The sequence below is a fragment of the Ambystoma mexicanum genome, chromosome 14, assembly GCF_040938575.1.
Source record: "Ambystoma mexicanum isolate Mex_15411 chromosome 14, UKY_AmexF1_1, whole genome shotgun sequence".
In the NCBI taxonomy this organism is placed as follows: domain Eukaryota; kingdom Metazoa; phylum Chordata; class Amphibia; order Caudata; family Ambystomatidae; genus Ambystoma; species Ambystoma mexicanum.
Window position 1 is genome coordinate 115,831,599 of NC_090940.1, and position 18,460 is coordinate 115,850,058.

An 18,460-nucleotide genomic window follows, 5' to 3' on the forward strand; every position below is an offset into this window, starting at 1 on the left:
CTTTGCCAACTTACTGAGTCATCATTATTGAGTCGTGTTGGAGTAAATGAATCCTGCACCCCCTGTCCTCACATGGTGCAGCTATCTTGTCTTACAAGTTCTAGAGGGTGAGCGCTGACCTATGGGCCCGTCAGTGAATTCCTCTCCTCCTGAACAAAACCCCATAAAATTGAGGAGGTTGGACACAGAAAAGGAGTGTTCCAGTGGTTATGATCCATTGAGTAGGGTATTATGTAGACACCAGGGCAAGGGGCCCATGTTATAGTTTGGAGAATGTTAGTATGCAGTTGTGCGTGTGAGTTTTGGGCAAGGGGCCCATATTATAGTATTGTGCAGTGTATTTGACCGCACGTGATCTCCAGTGTTGAGGTTGGTGTCTTTTAGGAGTAAGGTTCATACTCCTAGCAGTTGTTCTGTGGTGCCAGGCGGAGCATGGTAGAGTGAAGTATAATAGTAAACAACGGCAGTTGATTTTGGCTGTTAATTTTTTTTTTGAGTGGCACACAGATTGTAGGCCAGTGTTTTTGAGTGTGTTTCTTTTTGGGAGTGGTCATTGAGGACCAGTTTGAACCACACACTAACAGGTGTTATTGATAATTAATTTGTTTCTACAAGAATCTAAATAGGTTATTTTTGGAGAGTTCAGGATTGCACTACAAATCTTTCCATCTTTTGAGTGTGTCTGAACTGTTTTGAAAATTTTGAGTTTTGCAGTGCACTACAGTTTTCATCCTTGTGGTGTTTATTTTGACAGTTTTGCATAGTTTTTCGCTGTGCATAGCTCACGCACCACACCTTTCCTTTTGTGGTTGCGTTGTGTGATTTTTGTGCTCTTTGTTAGTCGCTTTGCTATATTTTTCATTATTTTCCATGTTTTGCTTTGGGGAGAAGGAATGAGGCATGTTTTATTGGGGGTACATGGTTGTGGTTATGGAACCTTGATTGGCGTGCTTAGGACATTTGTTTGGCCATTGTGTTAGTTTGCAAGTTCGAGGCTACGCTACTTTGGTAGGTGCGTTTACCCCATACACGGGGCCAGGGGTGGCAGCCCTGGCAGAAGGAGTTTAGTTTAGGAAGGTTTTACTCTGTAGTTTGGTTTCATTGTCCTGTGTGGCAAGGTACGTGCTTGGTGGTGGCAGCACTGAGACACCGGCTTGGCAGGCCGGGTAGAAGGAGTTATGATTGTTATGATTGTTAGTCCTAGCATGATAGTGGGTGTGATCTGTTTCTTTTGGTTGTTTTTAAGGGGGAGATGTGTTGTAGCTTGGATGATCAGTGTGACGGTCTGTGTGAGTGCAGGGCCTCATGGAATGGTGAAGTGGAGCCTGGAGGGTTGGAGGCTTGAGAGTTCCACAGCGTGACAGTTGGGACTTGGAGCTGGGCAGGGAACCAGGACAGATGCTTGTGATCTTCTCTCCTACCTTGAACCATGACTATGTAACTAAGCAGCAAATAAAGCATCTATTCTGTTTAGACATACCCGGGTCAGCCTGGTTCCTGCTCCATGTCATCACTGATCCAGGCACATTTTGCAGGAGCCAAGATACAACAGTTTGTTTGTGTACGCAGCAATGGCAAGCACCTTAGTGTGCCTGGAAGAGTATTTCCCTCATGACAAAATCACTCACGATAGTAACCCCATTGGTACGCACCGCAGTCTGAAATGTGAAATGTTTAATATCTATTGCTTCATGTACAGCTAACCGATTTTTTTTTCTGTAAGAAAATATATTGGAAAGAAAAGCAAGGCAGGAGAAGCAGCACCCCTTGCACAACAGCATACGGACATAGGAAAGGAAAGAAAGTCTGTAAATAGCAAACTGGACAGCCTGGAAGCTAAAATGGAAGAATTGGTGAACAATGTTGCTGCCTTAAAAGATTACGCACACTGACATGTTATGGACAAAATAAAATACCACTGCCCGACCTGCATGTGTACCCCTTCCCCATTTCATAGTCCGCCATCCCCTCAAAATTTGTGTGATCAGAGACATTACAATGATACCTCAATCCCTTCCTCCCCTCACAACCAACTTGTACAAATCCCCAATTCCCCACAGTATTGATCCACTTCTGCTACCCCTTCCCTTTCCTAATAGTATCTATGAATGTGTGAAAATTAAGGTTGATATGTAAATTGTTCCTGAGTGTATATGTGGATTTTCCTTTGCTTTAAAAATCCTGTTATGACTCAGCGGCGCACAGTACTGGTGGGAATGACTACAATTAAGCAAAAGGGAGGTGTCCTATGGACACCGCACCTGCCCGGCCTATCCGCAATCACAATGGAGGGATCCGTACCACGCCAGTACGAACCGCATGTCTGCATCTTGTGAAACACCTATAACTAGTTGTGGGAGCAGATGTTTGTCCGTTGCACAAGTACGCGCCTGCGTATCTCTTCCTCTATCTTCTGGTAACACTGCCCCTGTGCAGCATATGAGAAGAAACTTGTGATGAACTTTAAGTAGTGTGAGGCGCCCACCCACGTCCTACAGGTAGCTCTACACATAAACATCCCACCTGCTATACCCTACAAACACCCAGCTTGTCCCAAAATGGTTGGGGCAGTTGTGTCACACTATTAATCAGTCGGAGATCCCAACAGTATGCATAGGACACCTGTGCACATGCGCACAAAGTATTTTGCCCAAAACGTGTCCTGCAGTCAGCTCTCCCAATCGAGAACATTTGTGAAATCACCATGCAACCCCACCAACTCTGCGAGTGGGCCTTTCTATCGAGGACTTGACCCGGACCCTCGGACAGTGGAAAAGTACAATGTTCTGCAATAGACGGAGTGTTATTGGGAAAGTACACGCTTACAAACACCCCAAAATGTGCCATTGCGCTGTATGTATTTGGTTCAATGATGTAGGCCTCTTTGCTGGTTGCAAGGTCTCCACAGCAGCCCGACAAAAGGCCAGACACCAGAAGTGCTCTGCATTCTGTTTGTAGCTTTTGAGAACCCAGTAGCTGTTACGCTCACCTGATATCCACAGGGACGCCACCCAGCCGGACTGCTCGCTGGTATACTCCTCAGTGATTCCCATATGTGGTCTGCGGGGAAGGTTCTGCCTGGAAATACAGGAGGGCTGTTTTCAAGATTGGTTGATCGAGGTAAATATCTTTCCTCCACCCCATATAATTTCAGACCCTCTGGGCCCTCCCCTCACCTTGTGGTAGAATTAGGCGTGCTCTCCGTCCTGCCTTCTTGGCAGGGGCGAGTTGTCTTCTGTGGGCGTATGCGATCTAGTTACTTCAACTGACGCCGGCCCGTGATGTCTTTCAGGTAGGTCTTATTGCTGTTCTTTCGTATTGTTGTTATTCCTGCATGCCTTTCTGTATTTAATAATGTCTTTTTCTCCCTTAGATATTCTGAGCTTCAGCGTGGCGAACTGGCCTGGTTGAGCCTCGCTGGTATCTGATGGCATGTAATAAGCAATATAATGCGGTAAGTAAACGTTAAGCACAGCGCTGCGATATCTTGCCTTTGCTAACTTGTTGTCTTGCTTTTCTCGTAGGTCGCTGTATTCTTCCAGCGCGTGTGGAATTTCTGGAGTGATGCCAGCCGAGAAGTGACCAGCCAGGTAAGCCTTTTGAGCAGTTCGTAATTTGCAATGTCTTTAATGCCTTCCTTAATGTTCTCTCTACCTTCCTCTTTCAGGTCGTTCGGTCCGGGAGGCGTGCGGATTCGAGGAAGCTGTTCACAGGAGCTGCGAGAAGATAAAGATGAAGATTGCAGGTAAGATGCTGCTGCTAATGGTATTCCTTTTGTCTCCCTGCAGGTTCAGCTTCTCCGGGGCTTGTGGGTATAGCTGGACACAGTGAGTGTCACGCTGCAAACTGCAAAGTAACGCAAAGCGTGCTGTCTTGCTCGGGTGTGGTTTAAATAGTCCAGGTAAAGTAGTCCCTAGGCCACCACACCCAAAACACTAGACCGCATAGCTTGGCTCCTAGGAACCAAGCTATGTGGATGCCTCCATGTTCGCTGACAGCCTCAATAAAGTAGTTCCAGAACACATGTTTTTCATGGTGTATGAGCCTGGCGCCATAGGCACCAGGACTGGCCCCAGGAGGGCTTTTGGAGAGGATGCCACTCCCCAGAGACCCGAGTCCTGACCCCACATGGCCAATGGGCTTGCCAGAGGGGGTTTTGGGCGAGAGTCGTGACAGCACTCCCCCCTAAGGCCCCTGCCACAGTGTTCCTTCTATCTGGTCCAGGTTTAGTTGGGAAGTTCATGTGAAATTTCCTGATTAGACGTGGTGCGTGGATGTTCTCACTGGGCTCCCAGGATCTATCTTGTGGTCCAAATCCTTTCCAATCGACAAGATAATATAACTTGGACCTAGAGTATTTAGAGTCCAGGATATCTTTGACTTCGAATTCTGGTTCTCCGTCAATAAGTATGGGCTTTGGTGGTGTCCCAATCAGTGTACCGGGCTGCTTTGGTTTCAAGAGGGATACATGGAATACCGGGTGGATTTGTAGATTAGGTGGTAAATCTAGTTTTACGGCTACTGGGTTGATAATTGCCTTGATGGTATAGGGTCCTAGGTATCGAGGATGAAAGGTCCGGGTTCCCTTGATGGGTACAAATTTAGCGGCTAACCAAAGTTTGTCTCCTACTTGAAAGTCAGGGGCCCTTTTTCGGTGTTGGTCGGCAAATTTCTTTTGTTTTTCTTTGGCATGAATAAGATGTTCCTTCTCCTTTTTGAAAGCCTGAGTGATGGTTGTGTGTAGAGTCTTCGCTGCTGGCATTTCTAAGCTGGCTGGAAGGTCTAGTTCAGACTTCACTCTCCTCCTATCACCTCCCCCCCTCTATTCCCTGCCCTTCCTCTGGCCCTTCTGCAGCCAGCCCTCCTCTCTCCTTCTCTGCCTTTCCCCTTTTTTCGGCTGACGAGGTTTCGAAATAAGTCCGATCTATGTAAGTCTCGTCAAAACAGGTCCACCTCTGTTCCTCCAAAACTATCAAGGACCACATCGACTCCTTGGCTCCTGCCCTTGCTGACTTCTACAATCACTCCTTCGCCTCTGGAGTCTTCCCATCCCCCCTCAAGCACTCCCTTGTGCACCCCCTTCTTAAGAAACCCTCTTCCGACCCTTCCTGCCCAGCTAACTATCGCCCAATCTCTATCACTCCCTTCCTGGCCATCTCCCAGCTAAATCTCCATGCTGAATCTGTTGGTAGCCTTCATGACCATCAGTCTGGCTTCAGAGCTGCCAGAAGCACGGAAACTCCTCTCCTGAACATCCGTGAGGACCTGCTCTCGAACCTTGACTCTAACATTCCATGTGTTCTCATTTTGCTTGATCTCTCTTCTTCCTTTGATACTGTCAACCATACCATCCTGCTCAACGGTCTCCGTGATAACCTGGGTATCACTGGTCAGGCTCTGACGTGGCTGACCTCTTTCCTCTCAAATCGACCATCCCAGTTCCAACTGTGGTCTTTCCTCTCTGACATCTTTTTCTCTACCTGTGGTGTCCCCCAGGGTTCTAACCTCTCTCCCTGGCTGTTCAACCAGTATCTGGCACTTCTCTCCCACCGCATCGCCGCTCTCTGCACCAACTTTCAGTGCTATGCGGATGATACCCAGCTCATTTTCAGGCTACCCTCGGCCTCCTCTTCTCCTTCCCTCATCTCTGACTGTCTTTCTGCTATCCAGGAATGGTGTGCCGCCAACGACCTCTGCCTTAATGCCAGTAAGACTGAGATTCTACTCATCGTCACACCCACTCCCTCCTTCCTTGCAGCTCTCTGGCCGGCCTCTCTTGGCCCTCTTCCTGCTCCTACCTGCAAGGCAAAAAACCTTGGTGTCATCTTCGACTCCACACTCTCCTTCTCTCCTCACATATCCGATGTCACTAAGAAGTCACACTACCAACTACACCTCCTCAGAGGTATCCTTCCTTTCCTCTCCTTCCCCCAGAAGCTCATTGTCTCTGGAGCCCTGGTTCTCTCGAAGCTGGACTACTGTAACAGCCTGTACCTAAATCTGCCTGCCTCTACTCTCCGCCCTTTGCAACTCATCCAGAACAGGACTGCGAGACTTGTCCTTGGCCTCAAACCCAGGGACCGTATCTCTCCAGGACTAAAATCACTACACTGGCTCCCAATGACTGCGAGGATCAAGTTCAAAACCCTTTGCATTGTCCACAAGGCCGTCTGGGGCCTTGGGCCAAAATACCTTCAACTCTCTCTTCCTAAATATCTTCCTTCTCGTGCTCTTCGCTCCTCCGCCTCCAACTCCCTCAGGGTCAGCCACTTCTCCAAACAACGAGTTGGGGGCAGATCTCTCTCCGCTGCAGGGGCCTCCCTCTGGAACAGCCTTCTTGCCTCCCTGAAACTTGAGGAGAACCATCTCCGGTTCCGGAAGCACCTCAAAACCTTCCTCTTTGCCTCCGCTTTCTCTCCCCCTCTCCCCTGCTAAAATGACTGAAACTGCACTGAATCTGCAATTGGGCCACTCACCGTTCTCGGTCCTTGGCCCAGCCACTCTCCCCTGCACTGCCTCCCTGGCAACCCCTGCACTGCGGGACTGTGTCTGTATCCCTACAGCCCCCTTACCAGCACTTGTCTGCACTTACCTCGCACTTGCCACCAGCTGGCCCTTGTTATTTATCCTGTATGCTATAACCCTGTACTGCACTTTTCCCTCTACCTTTCCCCCCTGCACTTTTCCCTTCCCCTCTACCCTTGCACTTGCGCGATCTGAATGACACCTGGCCTAGTAGGATCGTTGTCTGTCTCCCCTTGTTTCCCCCGGCCTCGTCGCGCCTTGAAACACTTGTGTATAGTCGCGTTACAAATGCCATATCATATCATATCATATCATACGTGGATGTCTGCCATAAAGGGTATAGAAGGGTGTTTGTCCTGTGCTTGAATGCAAGGAATTGTTATATGCATATTCGGCTATCCATAGTAAGTCTTTCCAACTCCTTTGTTCTTGGTGCAGCATGCACCGTAAATATTGCTCGAGTGTCTAATTGGTCCTCTCGGTTTGGCCGTCCGTTTGGCGATGGTGACTAGTAGATAACCGAACGTCAATTTGCGCCATAGCACAACATTTCCTCCAGAAATTGGATACAAACTGGCTGCCTCGATCAGAGACCAGAACCGATGGGAAGCTATGTAGTTTAACAACCCCCTCCAGGAACACTTTTTCTAAAGTGGATGCGTCAGGAAGGCCTTTGAGAGGAATAAAGTGTGCCATCTTTGAGAATACGTCCACAACTACAAGGATGGTGTTGAACCCTTGACTGGGGGTAGATCAGTGATGAAGCCGAGGAAAAGAGTGTGCCATGGAACGGGAGGAATGTCTAATGGTTGTAGAAGACCAGATGGTTTTTGTTTCTGTGATTTATTTTGTGCACAGACACTGCAGGACTGAATATACTGAATGATGTCCTTACGCCAGGTAGGCCACCAAAAGTTCTGTTTCAGCTTAGCTAGGGTTTTGGTGATCCCAGGTGCCCTTCGATTAGTAAATCATGATAACCTGAAATAATGTGCTGTTGTAATTCCTTCTTGGGTACATATAGACGATCCCTAAAAAAGGGTAGATGGTCCTTGATGTAATATTGTTCTCCTTGAGTTTGCCATGCGAGGAAAGCATCAGGATTCATTGTCCATTGAATTTCTTTTCGTAGTTCTGCTTGTGATAAGGCTGTTGTGATACCCAAGAATTTGTCTTCAGGTATAATAGGTACTGGGTCTGGAGTTGTATATACCATTTCATCTATGCCCATACGAGATAAAGCATCTGCCTTTCCGTTTCTGACCCCCTAGTCGAAACGTGATTACATAGTCATATTTGGCAAAGAAAGGGGCCCACCGCAATTGGCGCGAGGATTGGCCTTTGGCTGTTTTGAGATATTGCAGGTTTCGGTGGTCTGTGATGACTGTAATGGTGTGTCTGGCCCCCAGAAGGTAGTGCCGCCAAGCTTTAAAGGCAGATTTGATAGCCAGGAGTTCTTTGTCAGTGATGGCATAATTAATCTCTGGAGGTGAGAACTTTTTTGAGCAAAAGGTGACAGGATGTAATTGGCCGGTTTCTGGGTCTCTCTGTGAAAGGACAGCCCCCATTGCTAGACTGGAAGCATCAGTTTCAATGACATAAGGGAGGTCTGGACATGGATGTCATAGGATTGGAGCGGAGGTAAACCTTTGTTTAAGTTCCTGAAAAGATTCTTCTGCTTCTTCGGTTCAAGTGAACCTTTTATTGTTTTTTCGTAATAGTGCTGTGATTGGGTGCACAACCTGAGAGAAGTCTGGGATGAACCGGCGGTAGAATTTTGCAAAGCCCAGCATGCTTTGCACCCCTTTCAGAGACGTCGTTGAAGGCCATTTCAAAATGGCTTCTACCTTGTGCACGTCCATTCTGATGCCTCCTGGGGTAAGGATAAAACCAAGAAACTCTACTTCGGTTACGTGAAAATAGCATTTTTCAAGCTTTGCAAACAAGCGATGTTGACGGAGCTTGGTGAGGACTGAACGAACGTGCCTGACATGATCTTGTTTCGAGGCTGAGTACACTAAAATGTCGTCTATGTACACTAAAGCGCACACGTCAATTAATTCCCTCAAGACGTCATTCATAAAATATTGGAATGCTGCAGGAGCGTTGCATAACCCGAGGGGCATGACTTGATATTCAAACAAGCCGTACTTAGTACAGAAGGCGGTTTTCCATTCATCTCTGTTTCTGACTCGGACCAGGTGGTACGCTCCTCAAAGGTCCAATTTGGTATAAATCTGGGCATCTTTGACTTGGCCTAGCATCTCAGGGATAAGTGGCAAGGGGTAGCGGTTCTTCACGGCGATCTGGTTCAATGCGCAGTAGTCAATACAGGTTCTCAAGTCCCCTTCCTTCTTCGGTACGAAGAACAAAGGACTGGCTGCTGGGGACTTCGATGGACGGATAAATACGTTTGCAAGGTACTGGTCTAAATACGATTTCAAATGAAGGTTTTCCGGTTCTGTGAGAGCGTAGATCCTGCCGCAAGAGATTTGTGCACCAGGAACAAGGTTGATCTGACAGTCATAGGGCCTGTACGGCGGATCCTGGAAATCGTGGTATTCACTTGGCAAGGTATTAGTTACCCCGAGGGTTGATACTGTCGCTCTGGGAGTCATGGTGATACAGACATTGGGTTTCTCCTCTTGATAATAGCAGGGAGGGGAGCAGTCACCGGGAAGGTTAATTTTCATGCCTGCCAGTCTATTAAAGGGTTGTGAGCAACCAACCATGGCATCCCTAGTATTAGCCTGAACTGAGGTGCCCTGATGAGATCAAACGAAATAGACTCCCGATGTCCATCCTGGCACAGCAAGGTTACGCCGGCTGTGCACTGGGTTACTGGTCCGGAAGCGATTTCCCTCCCATCCACGGTGGTTACCTTGTCCATAGTCGGCTTAGAACACAAAGGAAGCCCCATCTCTGCTGCCAGTTCTTGATCAATATAATTTCCAACTGCTCTGCTGTCGATGTATGCTTCAACGGCATGCATTCTTGACGACCATTGGTGGTTAATTAAGATCACTGGTATTGCAAAGTGCGAGGTCAGCAACTCTTTCTTCTCACTCGACAAACTGACCTCTACGTTTGCCGAGCTTGGTAGTTTTCCGATTCCTTAACTTCATCCTTTTCTGTGGCCCTGACTATTCTTCTTGGGTGTTTTACTGAGCAGTCTTTCAGGAAATGTCCTGGTTTCCCACAATACAAACAAAGTTGTTTTTGTATTCTTTTATCCCGCTCTTGTTTTGTTAATGGAGGCCGTATCCCTCCGATCTACATGAGTTCTACAGCGTTTTCAGGTACACGTGATGTGTTTTCCCTTGGTCGAACATACATGGCCCGGGGGTCCGTCTTAGACCGGTTTGCTTTTCGGTCCTGTAACCGGTGGTCTAGCTGCATGACCAAATTTATGAATTCGGTACAGTCTCTGGGCGGATCAACCACCTGGGCTAAGACATCCTTTAATTCGCCACGTAAGCCTCGATGGTATAACATGGTTCTTTTGTTTTCTGGCCACCTAGCTGCAGCAACCAGTCTGTTGAAGGTAGCAATGTACGTTGACAAGTCCTGATTCCCCTGTCGGAGGGATAAGAGTTCATTGTCTACTGCTTGTTCCTGGGTATGTCGAGCACAAACTTTTTCCATTTCCCTCTGGAACCCCCCAAAGTCATGTAATAGAGGATCGTCATGGGTCACCAATGGCACCGACCAATCTGCTGCACTACCACTCAGGTATGATAAGACAAAAGCTACCCGAGCTTGGTCATTTGGAAATGCTACAGGCCTACAAATAAAATGAAGGCGACACTGATTGATGAATGCCGCATACTTCCGTGGGTCGCCTGAGAACCTTTCTGGTGGTGCCAGGGGAACTGTTCCAGGTAACGTGATCTGTACTGGAGTGGGGGTAGTAGATGGTAAGGTGGGGTTTTGCATCAGTGGACTGCTCCCAGGCAGAGGAGTCTGCCCTGCTTGTGATTGCAAGATCTGCCTACTGATCTCCTCCGTACAATCCTTGGTCACTAGCAAGTCTCTCCGGAGAGCATTAGTCTCTTGTCAGGCAGAATGAACCTCAGCACAAAGCTCTCCTAGTAATTGAGCCAATTGGTCCATTTCTGATGTCTCCATGGCGCCCAGGTGGATTTGTTATGGTAGGCTTTGCGTTCTTTTACGCTCACCTGGTATCCACGGGGACGCCATCCAGCCGGACTGCTCGCTGGTATACTCCTCAGTGATTCCCAGATGTGGTCTGCGGCGAAGGTTCTGCCTGGAAATACAGGAGGGCTGTTTACAAGACTGGTTGATCGAGGTAAATATCTTCCCTCCACCCCGTATAATTTCAGCCCCTCTGGGCCCTCCCCTCACCTTGTGGTAGAATTAGGCGTGCTCTCCGTCCTGCCTTCTTGGCAGGGGGCGCGTTGTCTTCCGTGGGCGTATGTGGGCTAGTTACTTCACTGATGCAGGCCTGTGATGTCTTTCAGGTAGGTCTTATTGCTGTTCTTTTGTATTGTTGTTTCCTGCATGCCTTTCTGTATTTAATAATGTCTTTTTCTCCCTTAGATATGCTGAGCTTCAGCATGGAGAACTGGCCTGGTTGAGCCTCGCTGGGATCTGATGGCGCGTAATAAGCGCTACAATGCGGTAAGTAAGCGTTATGCGGAGCGCTGCAATGTCTTGCCTTTGCTAACCTGTTGTCTTGCTTTTCTCGTAGGTTGCGGTATTCTTCCAGCATGTGTGGAATTTCCAGAGTGATGCCAGCCGAGAAGCGACCAGCCAGGTAAGCCTTTTGAGCAGTTCGTAATTTGCAGTGTCTTTAATGCCTTCCTTAATGTTGTCTTTACCTTCCGCTTTCAGGTCGTTCGGTCCGGGAGGCGTGCAGATTCGAGGAAGCTGTTCACAGGAGCTGGAGAAGATAAAGATGAAGATTGCAGGTACGATGCTGCTGCTAATGGTATTCCTTTTGTATTCCTGCAGGTTCAGCTTCTCCGGGGCTCGTGGGTATAGCTGGACACGGTGAGCGTCACGTTGCAAACTGCAAAGTAACGTGAAGCGTGTTGTCTTGCTCGGGTGTGGTTTAAATAGCCCCAACAAAATAGTCCAGGTAAAGTAGTCCCTAGGCCACCACACCCAAAACACTAGACCACATAGCTTGGTTCCTAGGAATCAAGCTATTTGGATGCCTCCATGTTGGCTGACAGTCTCAATAAAGTAGTTCCAGAACACATGGTGTATGAGCCTGGTGCCATAGGTGCCAGACTGGCCCCAGGAGGGCTTTTGAAGAGGATGCCAGACCCCACCTGGCCAATGGGCTTGCCAGTCGGGGTTTTGGGCGAGGGTCGTGACAGCAGCAGCGCACATAGGTTTGAGCTGTAATTGAATGTGGAACAATTTCTGCTATGCTACATTACCTTTCCAAGTAATGGCAACCAAGGCAGCCCGGCTCACCACGCGCAGTAATGGAGAAAAGCATTAACGCTCCTTCCTGTGAGCCACACCCTCAGTACCGACAATCCCCACTGTCCCAATCTCATATGATGCATGCTGAAAATGGTAGTATGTGGCATGTGCGCTTCCCCGCGTACCATGAGGGCTTCACCCCAGTAAAGCATGAGTAGTGCTTCTTTCCTTTTCACTATGTTCTTTCCAGCACCCCCTCATTGGGTACTGTTCAATAGTCACACACGCATCCACCAATCACATTAAAGAACTCTCCATGTAACACTATCAGTTCTGTACAAAATTCCTCTGCGTACATACCACACCCAGAAACATTGTCGCAAGCACTTAGCCTCCACAGTCCCATTTCAATGCCTGCCATCCTCAAAAGCCCCGGATGTGGCTTTGGTACTGTGTACAGGCGTGGGGGAAAAAATTGCAACCAGGGTAGGGACTTTCGTCTTTAATGGTGGCTCTTAAAAAAGCCTTTTTTTTAGGTGCTTTTAGAGAAACGCCTTTTTCGGCTTTTATAGGGTTTTGTGTTTTCTTCTCCTCCTCAGAAACTTACAGTAAACTTTTCAACAAAGAGCATCTCGAAGATAAAGAATCTTATGAACAACTACCCATTAACCCACTGCCTAAACTGCAGGAAAACTGGAAATGAATGAGTCAGGACTGGAGAGATTCAGATCTAATCACAGGTGAAGAATATCAATATATAAACATATCCTTTCCTGTAATTTCCTAAATTTACTTTGTACCAAAAATTCACAAAACATACACAAATTTACCACCCACTCGACCCACCATTAATAGCATTGGATCTTTATTTGAACACATATCTGAATACATAGACCACCAATTATAACCTTTAGCAGCTTCTTTATCCTCCTTTGTCTGTGACACCAAACACATCATTCAGCAACTTGAAAATCTACATTGGGAATCAAACTACTGGCTAGTCACTATGGTCGTTTCTTCATTGTACACAAGTATTCTTCATGCCAAAGGTTTACAGACAACAGACTACTTTCTAAAGACTAGATCTATCTCATATCATGAACACAACAACATGATTTTAGAAATGCTACATTTTGTCCTTAACAATAACATATTTGTTTTCATCAAACAGCTGTTTAGACAAATACAAGATACCGCCATGGGTGCCAAGTTCACCCCATTGTATGCTAACTTGTACATGGGGCTTTACGAGCTCCAACACGCTTGGCGGCGCCCATCATTCACAGAAAACAATAACATCATCTTTTGGGCTAGGTACATCGATGATATTATCCTCATTTGGAATAGCAGTCAACAACAATTTAACAACTATTTCTCCTATTTAAACACAAACCCGTACAACCTAAAACTAACTATGCGAAGTAGCCAAACATCTATTAATTTTCTGGACATTAACCTTTATATACACCATGACATGAATTTCACTACATTATACATTAAACCGACAGCAGTGAATAGCACCTTGCACTCAACTAGTAACCATCCCTCTCATGTCATAAACAATATTCCCTTCAGAGAAATGTTAAGGATAAAATGGAATTGTACCATGCAAGAATATTTTGAAAAAACATGCATGTCAAATGATGAAAAATGTTAATTCAAGAGGATAGTCAGTCCTTGATAACCAAGAGCTATCACAAAACATTTGGAAGAACAAGAGAGCAACTATTACAAGACAAATAATCACAATCTGTTACTGGTTACTGATCTTCAACCAAAAACAAGATTCATTACCACCTACAGTACAGATAACCATATCATCAAAAAAATTCTATTGAAAAACTGGGATATACTTAAAGTAGATCAAGATTTGTACAAAGTATTGGATGAAAAACCTACCATAACCTTTTCGAAAATGTAAAAGTTCGAGAGACAAACTAAGTCCATCACATTTCCAATACAAACAACCCTCATCAATCAAATCCAAACAAATGTGGTTACAAGAACCCTTGAAGGGAAACTACAAATGTCAATGTCAGATATGTAAATATTCAGAGAATGCCAAACAAACCATCCAAATGCCCAACGGCAAAATAGTAGACATAAAAAAAATGATAAATTATAACAGTACCCATGTAATTTATGGCATCAAATGCGTTTGTGAGCTCATATACATTGGAAGCACGATCAGACAACTCAAAAAAAGAATTGGAAAGCACATAAGAGCTGCAATAAACAAAGATACAAGATCACCACTATGAGTGCATTTTCAATCAAACCATACTCAGTATCAACTCAGCGCACTACGATTTTTGGGAATAGAAAAAATCAACATGCCACCAAGAAGAGGCAACGTGGATAAAATCTTGCATAAACAGGAAACAAAATGTATATGCAATATGGACACGTCCTATTCGGGGTTACATTCAGACCAAGAACTCTATCATTTTCTCTAACAGAGAAACTTTGACCACTGTACTTTCAAGAGAAAGACTGATTCAATCAATTATAGATACCTTATGGAAATATTGACAATCTTTGACTGTTGATTCTAGCACTTTGCATGTTTTTTCCGAAAATAGGAATGATCGTTTTGTGGTTTTATGTAAATCAGTGATACACCCTTTCAGAGTAACAATTTCACCATCTTCTTTAACAGAGAGACTTTGAATGCAGTGTGCCTCCAACTAGGACTTATCACATGAATTATAGAAAACTTATGAAATCATTGATAATCCCTGACTGTTGACCATAGTACTATGACTGCCTCTATTCTACATACAGGAATGGTTGACATGTCACTATATAGCATGCAAACTGGTGAAACATTTTCTTAGTTCAGCCTTCCAACTAATTTGAACTTTGAATCAGACATTTTCACCTCTAGGCCCGCAATTATACAAAACTATTACGATATTAGGGACCCTATAAACAGTTCCACATTTTTGTACAATCAAGGTCCACTCAGACAATAAAAGCTTAGACACATATACAATATCAGTATCCATAACACATTATAATAACACACGATATATAGAATGGATATCCCCTTCCAAAATGGCAGATTTACACCAACGCGATGACATCTTCACGCACGTACGCGCGATGACATCAATGCACTAGATAAATATGGCCGTATCGTGAAGAACAAACAATGGCGACCTCACCATCCCTAGTAATGGAATCTCCAGACAAAATGCTCAGGTAAGACAAAAAGAATAGCCTCTACCCCAGGCCACTTACCATATAACTAATATTTAACTGGGCTACCACTCTCTCTCCTAAAAACGCCAGTACAAAAGGAAATATAACAATCCATGTACTGTTATTTTTCAGGACGTACCACAGATTACCTATTAGCCCTAGAAACATTGGGTGGGTTCTCATATCCTCTTCTTTAGAATCCATCAATACTGTAAGTACAAACTTTTTCACTAAACTATACTAAATGCCGGTCATGTATACCTAGGTTGCCATTGTACCTATTATAAGGTCCCTAATTCCACTTAGAAATCACTCTAATCTCTGTTCTTGACCAACAGGGACATCATCCTTTTAGTAACCAAAGAAAGGGAGTCTAATTTACAGACACATTGTTTTTATTCAAGTATTGCATGACCATAATTGAAACTTGCAATCTACGTTTGAAAAATTAAACATACACAGCAATTTAACATCTACTATCTTTAGTATTCTTTTTGGAAAAGTGTAATTTAAGGGTTGTAAAACTCTTTTCACAAAGTACAGGTATGAATACTTTTTCTGCAGTATGTGTACAACTCTGTTGTAAGTGCCTGTGAGCATGGTATCTGCCACTGAACGTCCATAACAAACATAAGAAACATACTGGTTTTTCTCCCATATCCTGCCATTAAATGCCACTGCAATGGTATATGCTTTCAATGTTTTCATTTACCCATATCAGCGATTGTAATATCCAAACAGGAACTCTCTTCTTTCCTTACAACAATGCTACACATTTTCTTCCGCTCTAACCCATCGCGTACATAATTCGTAAATATATTGCACAAAAGCAGCACTAAATGTATCGTTGCAACCTAAACCAAGTACACACATTGCATGCATAAAGCAGGATGCCTGCCACTTACCTTGCACACTTCACACATTTTTTTCCCGCACTTACCCATTTCCTACAAAATTCGTACAACTAACTACTGAATGTATATTGGCAACATCAAACAAGTACATACAGTGCATGCATACAAACAGGATGCCTGCCACTTTCCTTGCACACTTCAACCATAGGTTTCTGCATGTCTGTGTACAAATACACCTTCTGCTACAGTTTTTGCGTACACACCACAACCAGAAACCTTATTGCGCTATGCCTTAGCCTCCACAGTCCCATTTCCATGCCTGCCATCCTAAAACGGGCCAGATGTGGCATGTGCAATCCTGAAACTACCATGGAGTCTGCAGAGTTATCATGCTACAAACGGGATGGGGGAAGACATTTGAAACAGAGTAGGGGATTTCGTCTTTAGTGGTGTCTTTGAAAAGAGTTGGTGTTTTTTTGTTTTTTGTACATGCTTGCAAAGATCCTTTTTTGTTTTTTCTCATTGTATGATTTTCGGTTTTCTTGTCCGCCTTACATTTTTACCGAATTCTGGTCAACGCTTCTTGTACAGTGTAAAAGCAAATAACATTGCCAAAGGCGGTCAAAGAAATGCCATTTGCATGGAATCAGTGCATATGTTGTGAATTCATGATCTCATAGTGAATGGAGAACATCCCATCAGTGCACATAAATGCACACATGCTTCTGTTTATAAGACACCTTCCGAGCTCTGACTGGGGAAAAATTACACCGGCATGGTCCCATACACCTTGTGGTCGTATGCATGAGAAAACCACCTTGGCAGTGGGAAAAATCTGCATTACTACATTCATCAACTTGTTCAGGTGATGGAGCAAACGTCCCCACGACATGTAACCTAAATGTTGACCCCCATAATGAACCACAGCAACTTGAACAGTAGCGACAGAGGCCACATATCTGCAAAGGTGAACCGTACCGCTGAAACTGCACTCATACAGACTGCTGCACAAAGCCTACACTCCTTCCAACCCAAAATTAGCAGCAATGCTTCTTTGCACAGAATACCTGTGCAGATCTTGCTCAAGAGTATCACCCACGATCAGCACTGAGTGTCTCTCCATCTCTGCCAAACGCAGTACACAGCGTATTGGGGAAAAAAAGTACCATCCCTTCCTGTGAACCACACCCTGAACACCTGATTGGATAATCCCCACAGTTCCATTTCCATGGCCACTATGCTCAGAAGTGCTGGATGTGGCATGTGTGCTTTCCCAGCTACAACGAGGGCCGCGCCCCAGTAAATCAGAGAGAGTCCTTCTTACCTTTCCACTGTTCTGTATGCAGCACTCCCTCAGTGGGTACTGTGAAATGTTCACACACGAATGCACCAATCACATCCAAGACCTCTGCACCCAACACTATAATTTCTATACAGCACTCCATATGCACCGTTAAATATTCAGAGTGCAAGTCTCAGGTGATTCACAAGTGCCTCCAGTAGAAAGTTCTGTGAAACTATCTAAGACTTCTGTATCCAGATTCATCCACATCGCCAGGAGAGGGGGAATATATTTCAAGCAGGGTAGGGGATTTTGTCTTTAGTGGTGGCTCTGAAAAGAGGCTTTTTTATTGTTTACATTTTTTTACGTGTTTGCACAGAACCTTGTTTGTTTTTGCTCTTTATCTCAGTTGCTGTTTTCTTTTCCTCCTTACATTTTTACAGGATTCTCTTCAACGCTTCTTGCACAGTGTAAAACAAAACAGCATTGCCAATAGCGGTCAAAGAAATGCCATTTGCATGGAACCAGTGCAAATTTCGCTCATTAATGATTTCATAGTCAGTGGAGAACATCCCATCAGTGCACAAAAAGTAACACATGCTACTCTTTATGGAACACTTTCCGACCTCTGGCTGGGGACAAATTACATCGGCATGGTCCCCTGCTCCTCTTGGTGGTATGGATGAGAAATCCACCTTGGCAGTGGGAAAAATCTCCATCATTGCTGTCATCAACTTCTTTAGGTGACAGACCAAACATCTACATGACATGTACCCCAAATGTAGAGCTCCATAATGCACCAAGGCAACATCAACAGTACTGACTGAGGCCACACATCTGCAAAGGTCCACCATAGCACTGAACCTGCAATCATAGACAGTGCCCCAGAAAGCATCCACTCCTTCCAACTCAAAATTAGCAGCAATGCCTATTTGCACGGCATACCTGAGCAGATCTTGCACAAAAGTATCACCCACGATCAGCACTCTGTGTCTGACCATCTCTGCCAACCTCACTACACAGAGTATTGGGAAAAAACAGTACCACCCCTTCCTGTCAAGCACACCCTTGACACCTGTTTGGATAATCCCCAGAGTTCCATTTCCACACCCACCATGCTGAGAAGGGCAGAATGTGGCACGTGCCCTTTACCAGCTACAGCGAGGGCCCCGCCCCAGTAAAGCAGGGACAGTCATTC